At 50.2% G+C, this 22,902-nt stretch overlaps 1 protein-coding gene across 2 annotated transcripts in view; it reads right to left on the bottom strand.

The window, feature by feature from the left end:
* COL8A2 (collagen type VIII alpha 2 chain) overlaps positions 1–22,902 on the bottom strand; it is a 139,109-nt gene that overhangs the window by 35,066 nt on the left and 81,141 nt on the right. The window contains exon 1 of one of the 2 annotated variants that reach the window (XM_050932555.1): positions 9,178–9,351. The exons of the other annotated variant lie outside the window; for it this stretch is intronic. The gene's annotated coding sequence lies outside the window, so the exon portion shown is untranslated. Of the gene's footprint in view, positions 1–9,177; positions 9,352–22,902 lie in introns of those variants that run through there. 2 annotated transcript variants of the gene reach the window in all.

The following is a 22,902-nucleotide window of genomic DNA, read 5'->3' as shown; positions in this document are numbered from 1 at the left end:
GAACAGCCTCCAGCCAACTACTTACAAAAAACTAACAACTTATCGGCACTAGTGGACAAATAAGAAGCAGAGAGAGATTCTGGGTGGCAGGAGCTTCCGTTCAGACAGATTTGAGCAGCTTCCAGTGGAGTGGGGTCTCCGTCCTGCCTGGCTTCTAGGTGCGACTGCAATATAAAAGTTAACGGCTCGGAGTGACGATGACAACGATACAGGGCCAGTTTCTCAGCATTGCTGAACTCGGTCTACGCCAGCCGAGAGCTCTGCTCACAGTAGTTAGTGCTTCTAGGGCACCTGCTGTCAGACAAAGGCATTTTAACGCCGGTCTGACCTAATGGCTAAACGTCGTGACAGGGTCAATGTAGGGGTGTTTTAAGGAATGGAGGGAGAGCGGTTTTTTCAAAGGGCAACATTACATTAATTGCAGTGATTTATACAAAGATCTATTAGCCCCCTCTCCTGATTTTTTAGTTCCATCCCGCCCCACACCTCCACCCTCCATCAGAACAGAGGGCTTGGTTCCTGCTACTGGAAAAGTGAATAAGTCAGATGTCATCCAAACCCACATTGCTGGGCAGCCACGAGCTTCCTCTCCCCGCGCCCCACGGCCTGACATCAGCCTCTACTCCCAGGCATTCATTTGTGAAACTGATAAATAACCCACATGTGTTTCGACTCAGGAGGACAACGAGGGGGAAGTAGGTAGTGGCAGCTGCCGGGTTATTTTATTTATGGCATTCTGTCACCAACTGCCTGGGCCATAACACGTTCCCCTCCAGTCCCAGGCTCCTCGCTGCTGGAAGCTGCCTCACTCAACCAAAGGTCACAACATACCGATGCCACAGGTAGTGTTCCAGTGATCATCCCAGGAAGGGGGACAGGGAGAGCTGTTCTCTATATGGCAACGCTGTTACGAGGCATTTCCCCTGGCTCCCTCTGCGTGATGGAAGCTGATCAGTGAGCTGCATAATGTGCTGCACCAATGAGCTGCTGCAGCGTTTCACATACTGCATTCGTTCTAGTTTCCTTTAATGAAACTGGGTCACCATTAAATACCCTGTATGATTCATACCCCTTGCCCCTGCAGCGATGTACATACGAGATGCTTTTCAAGCTAGATTGTGCAGAGCATGTATTCGTTTTTATACATGCGAATCCTCCATTGCACACCTGCCACTCCAGGTGTGCCTGCTCATATAGGTGCCTGTGTAACCCACACTTACATAGTGTGGTGCTCTCCCGTCTCCCTCAAGGGGCTGGGCTATATTGAGATTTATGAGTCTGCTCCTGGCTTTTAGCTCAGGCAATAGCTGGTTTTAGATGCAAAGGTCCCAGATCCAATCCCTGCTACTGTTGACCCTTATAGGGCATCATGTTATACATGCATCACCCGTGTCACCCCAGCCCTTGAGATGCACACGTCAAGAACATGCAGAAATACTCACTGGCCCTTATTGCCTTCAGCTAGTAACAGAGATGGCCTTGGAGTGCTATGTGCAAATGATAATGATTGTACACCTAGTGCCACATTAACCCTGCACAAATCAACTGAACAAGAACTGGCTAGTAAGGGGGTGAAAAAGGTCTATAAAATCATGAGTGGGGCGGGAGGGAGAGTGAAGTGTTATTTACCCCAGAACCAGAGGTCACCCAATACAATTAATAGGAAAGTTTCAAGCAAACAAAACCAAAACAAACAAGTACTTCACAAAACGCACTCATTGCCAGGGGATGTTGTGAAGGCCAGAAGTCTACCTGGGTTAAAAAAAGAATTAGATTAATTCATGGAGCGGGAGGATGGGTCCATCAATGGCTATTAGCCAGGATGGTCAGGGACGCAACCTCAGGCTCTGGGTGTCCCTGATCCTCTGATGGCCGGAATCTGGGAGTGGATGACAGGGGATGGATCACTCAAAATTGCCCTGTTCTGGTCATTCCTTCTGAAGCATCTGGAACTGGCCCCTGTCAGAAGACAGGTTATTGGGCTAGAAGGACCTTTGGTCTGACCCAGCCGGCTGCTCTTATGGATGATGGCTTCCATCTGCAGGTATTAAGTGGAGCTGGGTTATTAAGGGCAACATCATGACTGTGTGCGTTATAGCAGCGCACAGAGGCACCCAGGGTCTCGTTCTCCTAGGCTCTGTAAAGACCCTGAGTGAGACACAAGTGCTGCCATGATACAGAACAGCCAGAAGGGGCTAGTTTGCTGCCCTTAGGACACCCGGTATGGGCTGCAGACAGGGTAGAGTTATGCTGTAACTGTACCAGGTTCTCCCCGGAAATGCTAGGAAATGCTGCTGTTCGCCTAATGAATTGAATCCAGCTCCTGCTGCTGGAAAAATGCCTGTTTCACCTCATAGGATCAGAACGCCAGGTTGCTACTGCCCATTAATACTAACCCCATGTCACATGGGCATCTCCCGCTGATGTGAGCTCTGCTCCCACATGGACTCCAGGGGTCAGCCACTACTTTTGGAAAATGTCCTGGTACATCCTAGAAACTCAGGCCTTGTCCTCAGCAGGATTACAGCCATGTGCACTCTAGTGGTGCAACAGCACAAATCACGCGGCAAAGTGTCTGCACGAGAGGCGTGCACTGGTGCAATTTCACCAGTGTCAGTGTAGGTGAAACTATCCAAAAGTGAGGTTTAACATGCACATTATCAAAGTCCAGCAGCCCTTTCTCTGTGTTATGGCCCAGTGCAGTGGGTTCCACTTGCATTCACAAGGATCCCGACTGGGGACACATGCCAGAGGAAAAGCAGCCAGGTAACACCACTTAACAGTGAGCTAACCAGCTGCTGTTATTCCCAGCAGTCAGCAAGGCCACCACTAATTAGGCTCCAGCGGCTGCTCATAAACCACTGCACCAGGTACACTAGGCTCAATTTACAACTAATCAGAAGAGTGTAGCAATTAACCCTTGAAGTTCTGCATGCAGTCAGAGATCAGGTGGCTTTGGTCTAATTGTCTCGCTTAGCCACTCTGCTACTCTGCTGTAAGGACACAGCCAAAGTGGTTACAGAGCAATTTTAATTCAGTGTGTATGCAGCTTCAGGGACCATGCCCTTGCCTGATTGCTTCTGCCCGTCTATGCTCTGCATTGCACATGAATCAAAGCGCATTGGGGTTTCTGGGGGTTACTGCAGCTCTGGGGATCTGGGCTGACATTAATAATAGGTCCCTGAGGTGAATGTCCCCTAACCATTCAGAAGGGCAGGAGGGTTGGAATTTGAACCAAGTTCCAAATTTAGCAGCCAGCATGTCACTCAAATGGGACAAACTAAAATCCCAACTCCCAAACCGCCTGAACAGGAGAGTCCAGGTTGAGATCTATGTTCTGTGGCCTGGGCACATCTGCCTGTGTAAATGCAACTGTGCTCAGAACTCACCGCTGCACCAATGCACATTACGGACAGCTTGGAGAGCGCTACGGTGGACTACAGCAGCGGGCTGCAAGTCAGGCTTGAAGGGCATTGGTAGAGCTGGGTGTGGGGATCCCACAACTGGAATAATGGGCAGACTGCAAGCTGGGCTCAAAGGCAGCGCTGGCCAGGGCTAGGACTGCAGATCAAACATTGAGGTTCATGGGCAGAGCTGTGGGTGGAGAAGTTTGCACAGCACTTGTCCACAACATGCCTTGTTCTAGCCGGTGCTATTAATGCGTCATCTCCATGATCCCCAATCACACAAAACGACAACCACGGTGCTTGGAAAAGGTCGCTGTGCGCTGGTCAGGTGGCTTTACCCACAGCAGGGATCCCAGCCATGATGTAGCTGCCCTGATACTGACCTTAGTGCAGGCCGAGGGAACTGCTATAAACCCCGATTCGCTCCAGTGCAGCGGAACCAAGTTTCACGTCCATAATGCTCATTGGTGCAGCGGCGAGCTCTGAGCACAGTTGCATTTACACAGGCAGATGCACAAATGCAGCTGTGACTGCAGAAAAGCTGCAGTGTGGAGGCAAACTGAATGGTGTTACTTATAAGGAACCAAATGGCTGTGCCTCTCACTGGTCACAAAATCACAGCTGTAAGCTATAATGAGGACATAGCCTTGGAGACGGAGGAGGGAAAGGGAAGCCCTGCAATTGATAGCGATGCTCAAGGGAAGAAGAAAATTAAGCTACGTCTGGAATTTCCAGATGGGCCCAGCTTCTATTTAGGCATCAAAATAAGTGGCTGGATTGTCAGAAGAGCTCAGAACACGGGGCGATAGGAAAATCTGGCTCTTTCTTGGTGCCTAAATAGGAGCTAAGCTCTTAAATGTAGCCCTGGACTTTAGTGAAAATGTGGCTCCTGTGTCTCCCTGCAATTTACAAGGCCTGAAAAATAATCCCTGGCCCCAGATTTTAGAGCGGCTGGTCACAAACTCAAGAGTGTTCCAACAAACAAAACCCCAAAGAAATGCGTGTGAATAAAGCGGACTGTGAAAATAAAAGACAAATGGAGAGGGAGGGGAAAGAGGAAAGACATGGACGAGGCTAGAGGCAGAGGTGCATGGGTTGTGCCAGGTAAGGATAACAAATAATTAGCTGACTCAGGGCTTTGTTCTCTTTTTCTTTTATAGAGCAGAAACTGTATTTTTACAGCTGCAATCCCTTAAAATGGGATTTTCCCCCCTTTTAAACAAATTCCTGTAAAATAATGTTTCATAAAAACAAGCGTTCCTCTTCTAAACCCCGAAGACAGAGAAGTAATCAAATCAAGAAGGCCTTCTCTGCCCATGACAGAGGCTTGTTTAAACAAACAGGAAGAAGGGTCTGCCTCTTTAAACCGTTCTGTAAGATGTGACCTAATCTGCACTCGCAAGACAGCATGGGCTGTAAGACACAGGAACCGCATTGCCGGCTCCAGGGGCGAGTCCATCCCAGCCTGGGTGCAATGCATGGCGATTCGGACGCTAGCCTAGTACAGGCAGGTCCTGTTTGGCCCTCAGTTTGGATTTGCAGTTACGTTAATTCACGGCAGTGGGTGCAAGGGATGGAAAACACACGCCGAGCAGGCCAGGAGATGTAATGTACAGCCCTAGCTTAAGTTTAGATAGAGGCCCCTTTTGGAATAAAAACAGAGCATTTCTCAGCATCTATTCTGGCGAAGGGGACGTCTCCTTGGATTTCTGGTAACATGTAAACCAGTGATGGTGCAACCTTTCTATTCTAGCTCCTCTTAACTGCCCCAAAACGTTGTGAATGCAGAGCTAAGGTTGGCTAGTGCTGCCTCAAATGTTGAGTTCAGCTACACTCAACCCCCCTGAAAACAAATTATGTTACGAGTCACCCGCAAACACAACCTTTACTCTGCCCCCTGGAGCGGGCAACAGCCCCTGGGAATGGTTGGCGAATGGAAGCAATATCATACACCGTACTAGTTGGATCTGGGACACAAACAGCCATGTTCCTCTGAGGGCATGTCAAAGATCCCACTCGCAACATGCCCCTGGGGGAAGCGCAGTGCTATCAGCCCCATATTGCAGATGAGGAACTGAGGCGTAAGAGTCTAAGTCAGAGATGGGCAAACTACGGCCCGCGGCCACATCCGGCCTGTGGGAGCCTCCTGCCCGGCCCCTGAGCTCCTGGCCCAGGAGGTTACCCTCAGCCCCTTCCCTGATGTTCCCCTTCCCCCGCAGCCTCAGCTCGCTCCGCCACCGGCGCAATGCTCTGGGCGGCGGGGCTGCGAGCGCCTGGGACAGCGCAGCTGCAGAGCCAGCCTGACCCGGTCTCTGTGCTGCGCGGTGGTGGCAGAGTGGCCCAGCTCCAGCCAGGCCTGTCCTAGTGCTCTGGGCAGGGGGGCTGCGAGCGCCTGGGACAGTGCAGCTGCAGAGCCAGCCTGACCCGGTCTCTGTGCTGCGCGGTGGTGGCGGAGTGGCCCAGCTCCAGCCGGGCCTGTCCTAGTGCTCTGGGCAGCGGGGCTGCGAGCGCCTGGGGCAGTGCAGCTGCAGAGCCGGCCTGACCCGGTCTCTGTGCTGCACGGTGGTGGCGGAGTGGCCCGGTTCCAGCCAGGCGGCGCAGCTGTAGCGCTGCTAGCCACCAGTGCTCCAGGCAGTGCGGTAAGGGGGCAGGGGAGTTTGAGATGGTGGTCAGGGGGTGGGGGTGTGGCTGGGGGTCAGGGCGTCAGAGGGCAAGGAACAGGGGGTTTGAATGGGGGCAGAGGTCCCAGGGGGGCAGTCAGGAATTGGGGGGGGTTGTATGGGGTAGCGGGGGGCAGTTAGGGGCAGGGGTTCCAGGGGCAGTCAGGGAATGGGGGGGAGGTGTTGGATGGGGCAGGAGTCTCAGGGGAGTGGCAAGTGGATAGGGGGTAGGGGCTGGGCCACGACCCCCTGCCCTAACCGGCCCTCCATACAATTTCCAAAACCTGATGCGGCCCTCAGGCCAAAGAGTTTGCCTGCCCCTGGTCTAAGTGAATAGTTCAAGGTCACTCAAAGTCTGTAGCAGAGCTGGGACATGAACTCAGGTCTTCAGCTAGCCCCCAAACCACTGCACCAGACTTCCGGTCTCCTACCTATAGGCCACATTCCCCCACATGCTAGGAATCAGCAATCCTGAGTAGGAGGAAGGGTGGGTTTCCTTTCCCCCTTCGCTTTCAGACACAGCACAACGCAGCAGGAAACATACTATAAGTTGGCTCTGAGCAATACCATTACAGGTCAGTTTCCACTTCTGCGTGCACCAGGCTGTGCCGGGCAAGGGCCGGCTTTCTGGGCCATGTCTTTCCGGGGAAGCAGTGCCAGCAGAGTATGTGCATCAAAGCTACTTTTACAAATGTAGCTGGCTCGCGATCGGATGTCAGGTTGGCTAAATGCCTAGCCCCTAAGACACCCACACTTAGACCCACTGATGTTTATAAAACCTCAGGGAGGGAGAAAGCGCCACAAACCGCTTCTCAGACCATGAACCTTGGCAACTGCAGATCACGTCCTGGGTCTAAAATAAATCTGCTTAAATGGGGTGTGAGAAACAAGCCATTGCTCACACATGACAAATGCCCCTGCTGCATTTTATAGCCCCTTCGAGTTCATGTGGCCAAATAGAGCCCTGGTGGACACCTGCCTGGACCCATTCTCCCCGTTCTTTTTGCCCAAGGAAAGGCACAGGGAGTAGGAACTTTTTATTAGGTCCAGATAGGAGAAAATAAGACTCTTTATGGGCCTTATCTTGCAACCCTTACTCATGTGAGTAAGCACTACAGAATCTGGGCCGAGGCATAGGCATCAGTCCCTTCTGTGGGACCCTACAGACCCAAGTCTGTATTTGCATTATAGCCACTAGCCCCTTGTTGCATTGCTGTCTGAGTCTGGGATTTTTGAAGCAGTTCTATGCCTAAATTTAACTGGTATTAGCTGGATGCACAACTCTCAGCCTCCTCTGAACCTTTGCCCACTGGAGAGAGATTTGATCTGGGCCTGTGAGAGCCCCCTGATGTTTGGGACAAAACCCCTAGAATTGTTTATTGAGTGTCAGGTTTTGCAAAAGAAGGTTGAGTTTTGTAAAACAATCCTGCCCCCTTCCCCCTATGTCAAAGGAAATTCACTCCTCACCACAACTTGCACCCGTGTGTATTTCTAACTAAAGGGTAGTGGAAACAAAGATCCCTGTTTGCAAGTCGTTCTGGCCCTGCTTTCTGGAACCACCAGGGGACTAGAAACCCAAAACACTGACGTTTCACCCCTCCGACCTGAAATCCAACAGTTCCGAGTTCTATCCAGAAACTGCTGTTTTTTTTGGTTTTGAATTAGGCCAAGCAAGTTCTCACTCGCTAATTATTTCTGGCTAAAATAAATTAGCTCCCATCTCTTTTCCGCCCCTTCCCTCCCCTCCCCATCCCAAATTGCCTCTGTCCCAATAAATAGTCTGTGAAAAGTATAAAACTGGAAACTTGTTGGCTGGTCAGAATTTCACAGATTCCCAGCTGTATAACAAAGCAATGAGCTAAAATGCCAGCTATGAGTGAGGAAGGTTGCTGAGAACTAAGACTTAGAAAAATAACGAAGGTCAAAGTTCCTGGCTTCCTAGGTAGCCCCCAGTGCCAGGGACAATGATCCTGTAAGTGGAGATTTAAGAGAGCAGGAGATTGAAGCCAATATGAATTTACAAGGTTGTAACACAAGCTTCCTTGTCCAAGAGTTGTAAAGTATCACAGCCCAGACCTTGAAGAAAAACAACACAGATCCCCAGGCAGGGATAAATAACACAGGATGCCGAATGGAACTGAACTTGTCAGGAGTCTCTGCCACAACCTATTCAGGCGGGGCGAATTTGACTGCGCTGATGGATTTGTTTAAAATGGAGATAATGCATTTCATCCGCACACAATGAAAAACAAGACAGTAAAGAGAAGCAAAGTTTTACTGTCGATCCTACCTGGCCTTGGCACAACAGGGGGAAAATATCATACATGGTCAAGCCACATTTCTCATTAATAGCTGGACACCCAACCCATATTTATATGGGAGAAGAAACCCAGAAGAGGTAACAGTTAAGGCAGGGAGTGACAGACAATGAAAGCTCTGGCAGTGCAGGAAAGTAAAGCTTTTATTTGGAAAAAGGCAGCTAGCTTCTTTCCCTCTCGATGCTACCAGGTGCCTCTTATATGCTGATTTTTATCCTCCTTTCAAAATTAAAACCACTACCGACTGTGAATTAAGAAATCATACTCCGTCTAACTTTCGACAACCCCCTGAATTCTCAGCCTGCTGCACATTTGGGAGACTCAATGAAAGGTTAGACAGCACGTCCTGTTATTTATTCTAGGAAGCCTCTCACATAAGTTGCTCGAGATCTCAGAGCCACCTTAACTGCTCCATTGAAATTCCATTGCTCGACAATATTTTTTTGCCACTGGTTTCCTACCAATAAAAGCAAACATTCCTCCCCCCCGGTTCAGCCACCAATGTAGCCAGAAGGACAGTGCATCACGACACAATACAAGCCATTCAAAGTTTTTGCACAATCCTGCCCTTAGCCTGCTACCCATAATAGGGGTTAAATACACGCTCACTCACTGAGCTTTAAAAGAGCCTAAGCTTATAGCTGAGTCAATTTTCCAGAATACTAGATGGGGGACGGAGGGAAAAACCTGCCTGGAATGGAGCTTTTGTTGGAAAAGAAGGTGCAAGACTTTCCTCTCTTGCCCCGTGTTGGAATGAGAAATATTGAGAAGCTGAGTTTGTCTTTCACTCACCGACGGTATCCCGGAGCTGCTGTCTCTTGAGTCCAGCCTTTCCCCCCTACTCGCTGTAGCAGGACTTCATCGCACACTGAATACTTTTATTGTCCTTTGCCAAGCAGTGACGTCGACCCACTTGCATGTTTTCTCTGAACACTGGCATGCTCTGCTCCGGGACAAAGTGCTTGGTTTTAGCAGTTTGGAAGGATTCTGGTTGGGGCTGGGGAAGGGAGGGAGGTTGCCTGAACTTAGATTTCATCTTAAAAAAGCCTTTCACCCCAAAGCGGTGCCTTCACGCAAGGTTTTGCTGCTGAATCCAACTTGAGCTTCACATCTGTCCGGAGTGGGAACAGAAGCAGGTGCAGCTCATGCATGGGGATTTTCTCCTCCTTGGAAAGCCATGCCTGGCAGTATAGCCCAGTGGCTAGAACATTGGATGGGGACACAAGAAACCTGGATTCTGTTCCTGGCTCTGCCACTGGCCTGCTGGGTAACACTGGGCAAGTCACTGCCCCACTCTGTGCCTCAATTTCCCCATCTGTAAAATGGGGATAGTGATGCTGATCTCCGTGAAGCACTTTGAGCTCTTCTGATGACAGCTCAGTATTATTTCCCCATTTCTGCTGCTGTATACACACTGTCTTGGCTGAGTCAATTGTTCTGTCTAGTGGGACATTTGCTACTTGGGTGCACGCTCTGGGTTTGGTTCATTTTTTTTAGATACAGGTCATAGTTGAAAAAAACAACTCCAAAGGTGCCTTCTGGCCAGGATCCCCTTTTTGGTTATAACTCGAAATAAAACATCAAAGGGCCGGATTGCAAACCCTCCCGAGCAGCTCCTTGCCCAGCGTAAAGAACTGCTCACCAGGGTGAATAAGGGATTCACCAGCCTTGAGACAAACTACAGGTTCTTCCAGCTCATTGCTCTTTCTTGCAGTGATCCCTCTCGATTCTAATGCTCTCTCAAGGTGACCATACCTAGGAGGTGGAAAAACCCAACAGGAATCCTTCCTAATCATGCTCATTCTCTGTTCCAGACCCCCGAGGACCACGCCATGGCCCCAGCAGGGTGCAATGATTCAGCGAACCTCAGCATCTCTTTGGTTAGACTCCAGGTCTTGGCACACCGCCCACAGCCGAATGCTCGGGTAGTGCTGTGTGAATGGCAAGTACTGGATCTCATCTGTGCTGCTGTTTACCATTGGTGGGAGAATAAATAAATAAATCACAAGAAATCCCAGTCCATAAAGTTCCCATTAGACTCAAAAGCAGAAACAGCTGCCGGAGTCATGAGTGGCTTTTCTAGCCGAGTTCAACAGCAGGGGAGGCAGTGGAGGACGAGCCCGGGTGACTTTGCCTGGGAGGTGTGCGTGCCATGGGAATGACTGTGCATGGAGCAGAGCAGGGCTGGCTCTGCAAGTGCCAGGCAGGATTACTTACCCTATGCTAGCCAAGGTGGAATAGAAAAGGTCTCTCTTCTCCCGCCTGCCCTCCGGACTGCAAAGGAGACACTAGAAAGGATCAAAGCATGCACTCCTCTCTGGAGAAAGGCCCCTCCACCACTGCAGGGTTTCCCATCCTCACTCAAGTCCCCTCTGCCAACAAAGAATTGGCGCCTGCTCGCCCAGAGTGGTCTTTTCAATGCTCTGGTGTCCTCCGTACAAATAATCCAGTCCATCCCTTCCCTGACTCCTCCTCCTTTATCAACTAGATAAATAATTGCATTAAGCTTTCCAGGCCCTCAGAGTGAAAGAACCTGAGACTTGTCCTGGGAAGCTAATTAGTGCTTTGGTACAAGGATGCCCAGGGAACAGCCAGGTGGCACTGGGTACCGAGTTCTGTGCCAAGAGGAGACGGCTTCTTCACAAAGCAGGCTCCAAGGTCTGAACCCTCCATGTCCCTTGATGCAAGAGCCCTATAGAGTTTAATAGGTGAACACTTTTCTATAGGGCTTTTGTGTTTTGGGGACCCTTCTACAGAATTTCAGAGAATTCCACCCCTGCTATAGAGCCTCCAGGATGCTTTAAAAACCAGACAATACACAAAACTTCGGTTTATATTTGTGGCTTTCTACAGCCTCTCCCCAAATTTCTATAGGACCTGGGGCAACCCACAGGGCTCTTCTCCCAGAGTGCATAGCTTGCTCCTCACAAACTGGAGCACTTGCCTTTCGCATGGGCAGGTAGAAGCAGGCATAACGGAGTGTGTGTGTACGGAAAGAGAATGTAGGTGACCTCATCGGGACCCCGAAGGCTATTTAGCAGTGAGTTTGTTAATGGGCCCATAACAAGTCAAATACAATCTTTCAGGAGAGTGAAAGACGCTGTTGCTGTGAAATGCGGTGCCAGGGCTAAGTACCCTGTTCAGCAGAGCATTCCAGAAGTAAAGCCGTTTAATGACACCCCCCCCCCCTACTGCCCAGCCCCATCGGACTTTCAGCTTCCCTCCTCCAACCCATTGTGCTGGCTTGCTTTGCCGGAACAGATACACGTCTTTGTATGCCATGGTTTCCATGCAGATGAATGAGTGGCCAGCGCGGTGCCCGCATAATGGTGACTGTGGGTCAACAGCTTTTCATGGTAACAACTCCATGAATAAACAATCAGCATGTTATGCACCATTATCCCGAACAGCGTGTGCTGCATTTTAAAGCGATAACCGCATAAGCTGCCATATTCCTTCTCTTTCTGAGGGGTCGATTCAGAGTCAGTCAAGCAGGGGGGCTTTGAATGACACAGACAGAACCCCCCCCCCATGGCTACCTTTCCCTTGCTACTGTTATGATAAAACAGTTTTTAACAGTGCTGGTTCCCTCCTCTCTTTCAACCGGGAAGCTCTGATCAGTCCTGGGGGCCATGGCTGGTTTGAAGCCATTTTCTACACTTTCAAAGGAAGCGGCTTTGGGACCTGCTAAAGTGATGTTCCAGACTGTTAGTCAGTCTGGGAGCAGACAAGCTCTCCCTTTGTAACCAGAGGTGGCTAACCCACACTGGGAGACATGTGAGGCTTCCCTCCCAGTCACTTAGACCTTGAAATCCTGCCTTTGGCGTCAGGCTGAAAGCACAAGTGGTCATGTCGCAACCTGTTGGGACTGAAAGTTAAGTAACAAAGATGGGAAATTGATGGGCAGCTCAGCAGATGGTGGAGAGATTGTAAACTACATGGGATCCGTTCTCTAATTCTCTATCCTGTGCCTGAGGTTTGCTACATCGGCCTTCACGCAATCCAGCGATTCCCTGTAGTATAGAAGGGTGCCGATGGCAGTGTTAGCGTGTGCCGTGAAACTGTTTGCTGCTGTGTTTCTCCCCAGAGGTGGCTGCCCTTCAGCATCCCATCCTCCCTGCTGAGAGATGAAGGTCAGAACTTTGTGACCACCAGGTTCTGGCAGCTACTTCAAAAGACTCACCACCCTGTGTAATAGGGCATAAAGGCTGCCCCAGCACATTTCTATTATCCATCCTAGGGAGGCATTTTAAATGCCCCTTTGTTCTTCCCAGGGCCTTTTACCCCCAGGGCTCATGCTGCTAGAGTGGGCTTTGCAAGGGGCCATCTCTAGAGGCTCTTAGTTAGCCCTATGGCCACTGATCCAGTGACTGCACATCTGGTCGCAGATCTCAGTCTGGTCTCACATGGGGCAAGAAGTGACCATGGGCAAGTTAAGCTGCTTCTACTTTCCCCCTGTCCCTTTCTTGAGCAGCACCTGAATCAGTTTATGGATAAAAACCAGAACTAGGCATGCTGAGGGGGTTATCTTACTGATCGTGGAGTGGGGCTCCTGCTTCTTTCACACCCATTTACCACCATGGGACTTGCTTCAGATTTGCACCCATGTAGGCAAAAGGAGAATCAGACCCTGGGGAGGATTTGATATCTATTGGGAAGCATCAGTTTTGGATCCACTTTTGCGAGTCAGCGCTGGCTCCTATGAGTTCTCCAGAGTTGTCTTTCTGTGCGCATGTGTGTTTGCATCTTGCTGAGGGCGTGTGACTGCAGGCACCAAGGATGTAAAGAATACAGCTTTATAATCCCCACTGTGTTATTGCACTGTGTTATTGCAACCGAGATGCCCAGCCAAGGTCAAGGCTGTCAGTGACCAAGATGTAGGTGGTCTTGACTGGTAGTCAGGACTCAGCCGGAGTCAGAGGCCAGGCACCAGTCCTGAACTCAGAGCACAGGATCAGGACCGGGCTACCTGGAGTGAGGCTGAGGCATGCAGGGCTGCCGGAGTGGGGGGGAGTGGGGCAATTTGCCCCAGGCCCTGGACCACACAGCGGCCCCCATGAGAATATAGTATTCTATAGTATTGCAACTTTTTTTTATGGAAGGGGCCCCCAAAATTGCTTTGCCCCAGGCCCCCTGAATCATCTGGGCAGCCCTGGAGGCATGGCAGGGGTAGGGCCAAGTCTAAAGCAGGAGCTGGGCTGGGAACAAGCAAGCCCAGGACTCAGCGATTGCTGCTGGGCTTATGAGCCAGTCTGTGACTCTTCCAACCAATCAGGCAGCCGACTGCAGGCCAGCTGTGCTCGTTTGGGTGCCTGGATGCTGACAGAAGCTCCACAGTGCTAGGTGCTGCACAAACCGAGAGAGAGTTCCTGCCCTAAAGATTTTCCCATCTAACAAGACAAAACAGAGGAGGTCAGAGCTGGTAATAGAGTCCAGGTCTCCTGAGTCCAATGCCAGGACCCTCCCCTCCAGGTTAGGCCATATTGCTTGTCTCTGAGATATTGAACACCCTGTTCAGATGGTTTCAGTTCAGCTTCATTCGGTTCCACAGAACTCCCAGTGACGGGACTGGCACAACTTGCTACTTCAGCACCCCCAGCGCCTGGTGTAATAGGGCGAAACAGCCGCACACCACCCATTTCCATTCTCCATCCCAAGGAGGCATTGCAAAGTGGACCCTCCCTCCTTCCACCAGACTCTAGCCACTGCCAAGAAAGAAAACACCAGAAACTAGAACAGAGGTTGATGTTAAATCACCATTTCACGGAGCAGAGCAGCTGTGTTACAGGGAAAGGCAGTCAGCAGAGCTCTGGGACCAGTTCCCCTCGAGTTCAATGGAAATGAGGGTAGACTCAGCACCTGACAGTTGGGACCGAGTGGAAGGTGCCAGCTTTCCCAAGCTTTTCACAGCTCCTGGCATCTATTCCCCTTTCATTCCTATGCAGCAAGACACAAACGCTTTGAGAGAGGGAGCCTTCCTGCCACCCCTGCTTTGTTTGCAGAAATGCAGCTAAGCCCGTGTGTTAGCCATTGGCACAATTTTCATCCGGTTTGGTTTGCAAAACTGCACGCGACCATTTATTAAACCCAGAGCGAAGGGGAGGTGGGAGGAGAAAAAAAAGAGTCAAAAAATCTGTTTTGGCTCAGCTGTGATTTCCCTGTATTCTGGGTGCTAGAGCAAATCAACCTGTGTTATGTGGAGGGCCAGCTCTGGCCTCGACCGTTTGTAATTCAAGGTAGCCAGATAGATGTGTATCTCAATCATTTTAACTTAATTAATTCTTAGGGACAATCTCATCTGTGGCACCCACCTACGTCAAAGGGAGGGTGCTGGGGGGCTACAGAATAGCAAGTGTTACTCAGTATATTAGTGATGTACGGTAAGAGAAGCAGCAAGGCCAGACATGGAAAAGGAAGAGAAAAAGACTTAAAAGTGACCTGCAAAGGGGGCGAGCGGGAAGAGCTTCTGGAGTTGTTGGGTTTTTTGCTAGTTTATGATGGATAAAGGAGACCGGACAGTAGTACCATAGCACAGCATTAAAACTACCAGCCAGCAGGCCCCTGGCTCAGCTAATCTGCCCGAGGAGTTACAGGGCATCGCCGGAGATTCACTAGTGTATCATTTGCTGCCCGAAGCTGTCATGTAGATCGACTTGGCAGCAGGTCGTCTAGCTGGCAAATGAATTCCAACACGGGAGCTTGACAGCATCACTAATGACAGCGTGGCCCCGGACTGGGAGTGCTCAGAGCTGAGTTTTGTTCCTGATTCTTCCACTGACTTACTGAGAGGGCTTGGGCAAGTCACTTTACCTCCCTGTGCCTCAGTTCCCCTTCCACTCTTTGTCGGCCTTGTTTTTAGTTTGTAAGTTTTTCACGGCAGGGCCTGTCTCTCATTGTGTGTCGGTCCAGCCCCTAGCACAATGAGTCCCTGATCTCAGTCATGGCCTTTCCATGCAAACAACGAATGGACAATATTTAGGCAGGAGTGACTGCAATGGTGTAGAACCCCAGGAAAGCTGCAGATTGTATCAGTGGACCTTGCCCCTGCTTGAAACCAACGTGAACTGCAGTTTCCTTTTCTGCGTTTGGGGTTCACTCCCTTTGCTGGTCACGGACGGCTGAAGCCCTGGTATATAGACAAGGTCTGAGACGAGTGCTTAACTTGTAATTTGTTTCTTACTTGAGTCCCAGCACCTCTTTCACTTTCAACACTGATGCAGCAAGCCCAGAAGTGCTGGGGCTATGAACTGCCAGGCACAGAGTGCGAGGGCTCAGCCCTGGCAAGCCCTGGCACAAATTAACCCTGCCTCAATCTTTCTGGCAGGTTTCCCCCCCCCCCCCCAACAGCAGGACTTCTGAGACCTCACTCGTTTCTGGAACTCAGGATCAATGTCACAGGGAGCTACCATCTCAGCTCCCACCTGCCTCAAAGTATCAAACAGCGAGTGCATTTCACACATGGAGGGTGACACCAGTGGCTGGATTTGCCCACCCTCCAAACAGAGCTGACATTCCAAGCTGTGCAAACTGGGCCCATAGCTCTCAGGAACGTCTGTGAACTTCTAGCTCCTCCATGTTGGGAAATATCCGTCTCCTGCAAAAACGGGCCTCTTGCTGCATGGCAATATCTGCTGTGATCCTGGCACTGGGCACGGTCACAGAAACAGATCCCCCTGCCAGCCTTTGGTGCACAGGCTCCAGGGCTCCAATTCAAAGCAGACAAGGGCACTGAGGTTTCAATCTCTAAATGTGACTCACCTCACTGTGTCTTGTAAGTAGAGCTGAGTTTCCAGCTTCCACCCTAGACATTTCTCAAGTGATTTGACTCTCTTCTAGCAGAGAGAATCTAAACAATTGTTTAAACATCACACAACCTACTCTAGGCTGGATTATTGGGGGCGGGGTGGAACAGGGAGAGAGGGGTGCTTCCTGCACACAGCTCTGCCAGTGAAGCTCTGTCCTGACTCGCAGTACCCTCACTATTCCAGCTGTGGGGGCTCCCCACCCACAATCCGGGTCTCCCTTCCCTTCCCCCACTGCCCCGGCTATCCCAGTGTGAGGCTGCTTTCTAGGGAAGTCTCCCAACTACTTGGTGTTTGTATGGAGAAATGGTGGGAAGAACAGGGTCGACACAGGGGCCTGTAGAAGTGAAAAGACCAGTTCTGCCTCCTGGGGTGTCCACACTGCAGATGGGAAGGTGTCAGGGCTACGCAAGCTCTTCTTAATCTAGCGTGCTGGAAATAGCCATGTGGCCACGGTGGGGGTGGGGGTGGGGGTCAACCAGCCAAGCACGGATCCAGGGGGTCAGGTGGGACTGCACGCGGGTGGCTATCCTGAGCCAGCGCCCGCGCTGCTGCAGCCACACTGCTATTTTTAGTAAGCTAGTGTGAGTGAGCACGTGTCTGTCTACCTGTGTGGGGAAGCATGCTCCCAGCTGCTGCATAAGCAAAACGAAGGCAGAGGAAGTGGGGGTAACACATTAGTGGGTTGAAAGAGACGAGTTTATGAGCTCAGCTGCACATGTGCAAACAGCTGGTACAATCGGGTGGCATCTTGGGGACTCCCTGTTTCCCAGGGTCCCTTTGAAAGCTGCACATTACAAAGAGTGCACAGTCCTGACATTGCATGGAAAACAGAATCCAGAAAGCTGGTAAGGAGAGAATTCTTGCAGAGGATGAATGGGCTGAAGGTCACGAATGCTTGTTACATACCTGAGTAATTAGCCAGGTCTTTGCCCAGGTGGTGGTGCTGCCTTCAGAGCTGGGCAGGTGGAGATCGGTGGCTGCTGGCCGGGAACCCAGCTCTGAAGGCAGAGCTGCCACACCAGCAGCGCTGAAGTACGTACTGCATGATATGGTATTGCCACCTTTCTGCATTGCTCCCTGCAGAGCTGGGTCCTCAGTCAGCAGCTGCCACACCCTGGCCGCCCAGCTCATGGTATGGTACTGCCACCCTTACTTCTGCGCTGCTGCTGGTGGGGTGCTGCCTTTAGAGCTGCCCCATGAATTCTGTATAGGATAGGGTAAAAGCACACAAGACCAGATTTCATGAGACAACCAGATTCCACAGTCTGTGATGCATTTTTTATGGCCGTGAATTTGGTAGGCCCCTATCCATAAGCATGGTCTTGTGGCTAAGGCACTAGGAATCAAGAGATAGGGGTTTAAATTCTTCACTCTGCCACAGATCCTGTGTGTGACCTTGGTTAAGTCACATAAGCCATATGCCTCAGTTTACCCTCGGTAAAACAGTACTTCCTTTCTCCCACCCTTTGTCTCAGCTGTTTGAAGTAAGAATTCTTTGAGGCGGGGACTGTCTCTTACTATGCATATGTACAGCTCCCACCACAGCAGGGCCCTGATCTTTGCCAGTATCCCCTGAGATGTTATTTTAATACACATAATAATGAAATAGCTGGAATGGAACTGGATTTTACATACTGTTGGTGGAGAAAACAAGCAAAGCACATCTAAAGAGTTGCCTGAAATCTCCTGCCTGACAAAATAGTTAAACTTAATTAGCAATCATGTACCATTTTCATTTCTGAAAGCCCTTTGCTAACATTAACTAGTGAACAACGCTCTATAGGTCATTGGGTCTAATATAAAAGTTATGGCATCATGACATCTATCCCTCCAGTTCCTGCAGGGTCAGCACATTTAGAGGCATTTTGGGGCATGATCATGAGAAATTCCTGGAGAAATCATTGTTTACGTCCATGAGAGAGGACGCTTGGAAGATTCTCCCACCATCCCACTAGGTGCCCTGGTATCACTACCATTATCCTTTCCCTTCAGCTCCATCCACTTCTCTTTAAACTCTGCTAAAAGGAAGTATCTGTGCTGGCTCGGGCCAGGCAGGCAGTGAAGAGAAGGATGAGGTGCCAAATTCCAGCCGTGCCGGAGGGAACAGAGGTGGGAGCATGTCTCCAGGGAAGCCGCTGTGCATCACATCTGACACGTGACCTGGTTGGGTAGGAGAGTAGATACTAAACTCCACCGCCAGTGCTGCTATTCTATATAGTTCTCACCACATATCCCTCCTCTAACAGTCCCTGCCACAGTGTTAGGAGCCCCAGGGTAATGGGAGTAATACCAAGGGGCTTTGGTGGAGCTACACCAATTTATGCCAGCTGAGGCTCTGGTCCTAGGGGCTGCATCCTTCTGTCCTCCATAGAGCAGAACAGTGAGTGTTTTGCTCCATTAAGGAGCACAGAATCTGACCTTCTATTAATTTGTTCTATGGCGGCAGTAACATTTAGAGACCCTTGGCACCTATTCAGACCAGGTTATTAAATATGCAAGTGCCTATTCCCCTGCCACTCCATAAGCAGGCACATTAGATACTCCTGGCATCAAATAAAAGTGAAAATGAATAAATTAATAAATCTCACACGTAAAGAGAGAAGCAAGAAATTCACCTTGTTCTCCAAGGAGGAGCAAGAGTCGGGGGATTTGCAGTCAGTTGTTACCATCTCTCTCTCGTAACAGTCTGCGTCTCGGCTCATTCAGCCACAAAGCTCACGGCATGTGGTGCTTGGGCTTTTTCAGTCTGAAATCTTGTCATCTCTGCTCCTTCTCCCTTTTGCTTCAGAGACATGTCAAAGTCCCGGGCATGGCCCTAGTTCGGAACTACACAATCACATCCCCTTCCTCTCCCTTGGCACAACCCTGGGCTTGTTCAAAAAGCTGCTGTTGATTCAGGAGCCCTGTTATTTAAATAGCAATCGCAGGGCTGGCAGGCAGGCCGGGCTCCCACTCACTTCAATCCTAATTATTTTTTAAGTCAATACATTTGATCCACGGGGGCTCTGTGCTTGTGCTTTACGGTCAGTCAAATGCAAAACTTGTTTAAACAAAATCAGTAAAACTTCATTCCAGGAGGGGCGTGGAGCTATCTGCCTGTGCTTAGGTAGGACTCGGCAAGCTGGCTGCAGCATCCCCAGCATTTGAGGTAGCATGTTAAGGGTTTCCTAGTCCAAAGGATCCAAATAGCCTTTACCACTGGACAGAGCCAGGACCCTTGGATCAGGATACAGACTGCAGATGGGCTGCCCAATCTGGAGGGAGGTAAGATTCCATCCAGAGCTGGGGATTTATGCCAGGAAGAACCTGGCCAAGAGGTGTGCAAAATGTGAGGGTGGGGGGTCCCATAGCCATAATGCCCCCTGCACCCCACTGCTGGGCTAGGATTAAACAGATGCTTAGCGAGCAAATCAGGATCAGGCATAAAAATTAACTGAAAATCAAACAGAATCCTTGTCTGGGCTTTTGGACTGGCTGCAACATCTCCTAGGGGAGCAGCTCTGGAGTCACATCCAGCGACCGGGTGTGAGTGGGTTAACAGTGCTCAGTTGTTTTAGGAGAAGCCAGGCTACCCCAGCCCTGAAACAGAGATCAGCAAAGGGCTGGAGAGGAGCCCAAGATGGGAGTGGGAAGGGCAAGTGCGTCTTTCAGCTGCAGCTGGCTCCCCTGCCCTCCCCTAACAGGTTTGGACAGGGGAGCAGACAGACCTTTTGTTTGATGACAATAAGCCATGTCCTTTTCAGACTATTATTTAGAGTCATGAATGAAACTTCATTCCATGACAGGAGGCAAAGCACCAATCCCCCAACCAAGGATCAACCTCCTCCCACAACCCAACTTTCTTTGCAACTCTCTACCCTATCAAAAGCAGAGAACTCGGATGCCCCGCCCCAGGCCCGGTGCAAACAAAAGGGGTGGTATCTGGCCCTTTTGCAAAACGGGCTACCCAGTACTATGGCTGAGAGCAGTACGATAATCTCTATAGAACAGAGCAGAGTCAACACCCCAACAGAATTACAGGAGCTGCCTGTGCATCAGCTCTGTGTTATCCAGCTGTTAACTCCAGCATCAGTTCCCCTGATCACATTCTGGCCTTACCAACAGTAGGGCTTGCAAAAGCACCTAAGCAATTTAGGTACCCAGTCCCCCATTGACTTTCAATGGGGCTTGTGTTCCTAAGTCCCCTAGGTAGAAGTCTGCTCGGGCGTAATTTTTGAAGCCCAACCTGGACCCAAGCACAAGAGGGTTGAGTTTTTTTCGGACCTGATCTGACCTGACCCCGACCCTTCATCAGTGCCGCCACAGCTGCATTCTGCCCATGGGGTGGGCACGACCCACTCTTGCCAGCCACTGTCCCCCCACTGGATTGAGCATGTGCTGCTGTCATAAACAGATAGCTAAGGGTTAATGTCTCTTTCACCTGAAGCACCTGACCAGAGGACCAATCAGGAAACCGGATTTTTTCAACTTTGGGTGGAGGGAATTTTGTGTCTGAGTCTTTGTCTGTCTGCCTGCTTTCTCTGAGCTTTGGAGAAGTAGTTTCTACTTTCTAGTCTTCTGTTTCTAAGTGTAAGGACAAAGAGATCAGATAGTAAGTTATATGGTTTCTTTTCTTTGGTATTTGCATGAATATAAGTGCTGGAGTGCTTTGATTTGTATTCTTTTTGAATAAGGCTGTTTATTCAATATTCTTTTAAGCAATCAACCCTGTATTTTATCACCTTAATACAGAGAGACCATTTGTATGTATTTTTCCTTTCTTTTTTATATAAAGCTTTCTTTTAAGACCTGTTGAAGTTTTCTTTACTGGGAAATTTCAGGGAAATTGAGTCTGTACTCACCAGGGAATTGGTGGGAGGAAGAAATCGGGGAGATCTGTGTGTTGGATTTGCTAGCCTGATTTTGCATTCCCTCTGGGGGAATAGGAAAGTGCTTTTGGTTTCCAGGACTGGGAACGGAGAGGGGGAGTCACTCTGTTTGGATTCACAGAGCTTGTGTCTGTGTATCTCTCCAGGAGCACCTGGAGGGGGGAAGGGAAAAAGGATTATTTCCCTTGGTTGTGAGACTCAAGGGATTTGGGTCTTGGGGTCCCCAGGGAAGGTTTTTCAGGGGGACCAGAGTGCCCCAAAACACTCTAATTTTTTGGGTGGTGGCAGCAGGTACCAGGTCCAAGCTGGTAACTAAGCTTGGAGGGTTTCATGCTAACCCCCATATTTTGGACGCTAAGGTCCAAATCTGGGACTAAGGTTACGACAGCTGCAGAGAACGGCTCTGCAACTCATCAGAACACTCAGTCTGGAGCTGCCACCACCTTGACCCCCAAGGGCAGGAGAAGAGCAACAGATCCGACCCAGCTCAGCCAGACCCCGAGAGAGGCAGTTAGTTTTCAGACTCCAACACTTGTAGTCAGGTCCCAGGACTTTGCACCTGGGTGCTTTTGAAAATTCCATCCAGAAGTGTTAAAATATTAGCGACTAACACCAATAATTGAAAAAACAATATCAGAAGAGAGTGAAGGGTAGCAAACCTCAGGCGCTGTCCTGCACCAGCTGCATCCTCTGACCCCCGGCCTCCCTCCTGCATTATCTGGGGCAAGAATTGTGGCTTGAGAATTGAACGTTTGAGCCTCCCGCGATGCTGCAGCATGACACATGGTAACTGAACTGCCTGGGCACTCACATGGTCGTTTCTCGAGAACAACGGCTGCCAGGAATGAGAATCAACCATAACAAAAGCTGTGTACCCCCCACCCCAAGAGGAGTGATGCTGCAGCCACGGACAGCATGTGCTGGGGTGAGGATAGGAGAATATGGGGCACCTGTAGCCAGATGGAGGGGGACATTGGCCTCGACCCTGCACCGTGCCAAGCCCTCTGGCCCTGATTCAGCAAAGCACTCTGGCACGTGCTAACCAGCCTTTGAAGTCAGTGTGTCAGCATTTACCATTTAAGCACGTGCTTTGCTGGGTCCAGGCCAGAGCATTCAGTACTTTGCAGGATCAAGCTCACAAACAGGATATTAAAAAGTTGGGGAGGGGGGAGGCGGCAGTGGTTGTACTTATTGAGGGCAGAAGAAATGAAGCTGAGTAGCAAGTGAGGTAACCCATCACTCTCACCACAGGCTGTAGTCAGGACCTGGAGGTGTTGGAGACGTGCTCCTTGGAGCACTCAGCACCTGTGCATGCTCACAGCAGAGCACTGCCTTGCTCGGATGGCTTTCTGTGATTTCTTGTTTAAAGTCTCCCCTGGATTCTCTCTCTCTCTGTGTCAGCTGCTGCCCTCCAGAAAACTTTCCAAAAAATGCCACTTGGATCAAATCTGGAGCCTGCAAAACTGAGACTCTTAGTGAAGCTTCATCCAGACTCAGGTTACGATTAGGGAAGTTCAGCGACCAAACCCCCTGCCCTGACATTTGATGCAGTTCAGTTGCAGATCTGGACTTCCTAGCTTCCCCCAGCTCAACGGCAGAGCGGAACCCAACCCCACTACCAAAGAGTGGGAAAACTCAGGGCTGGAGGGCTCTGACTTGACCTGTTTCTCCCACTGAGCGGCCCTGGGTGGATACATCAGAGCTGCGTGGGAGAGTAAATCTGGAACAAACTATTCAAACCAAATGTTGCTTTGAATTTTTTAAGAGGCCATTTGGACCTGAAACTCAAAGCAAGATTTAGGTGTAAATAAATTGCCTCCTGCCTAATCTGTTTAGTGAGGTTG

Source organism: Gopherus flavomarginatus, chromosome 22 (genome assembly GCF_025201925.1).
Source record: "Gopherus flavomarginatus isolate rGopFla2 chromosome 22, rGopFla2.mat.asm, whole genome shotgun sequence".
In the NCBI taxonomy this organism is placed as follows: domain Eukaryota; kingdom Metazoa; phylum Chordata; order Testudines; family Testudinidae; genus Gopherus; species Gopherus flavomarginatus.
The sequence above is the reverse complement of the archived record's forward strand: the minus strand, read 5'-3'. Positions and strand labels throughout refer to the sequence as shown.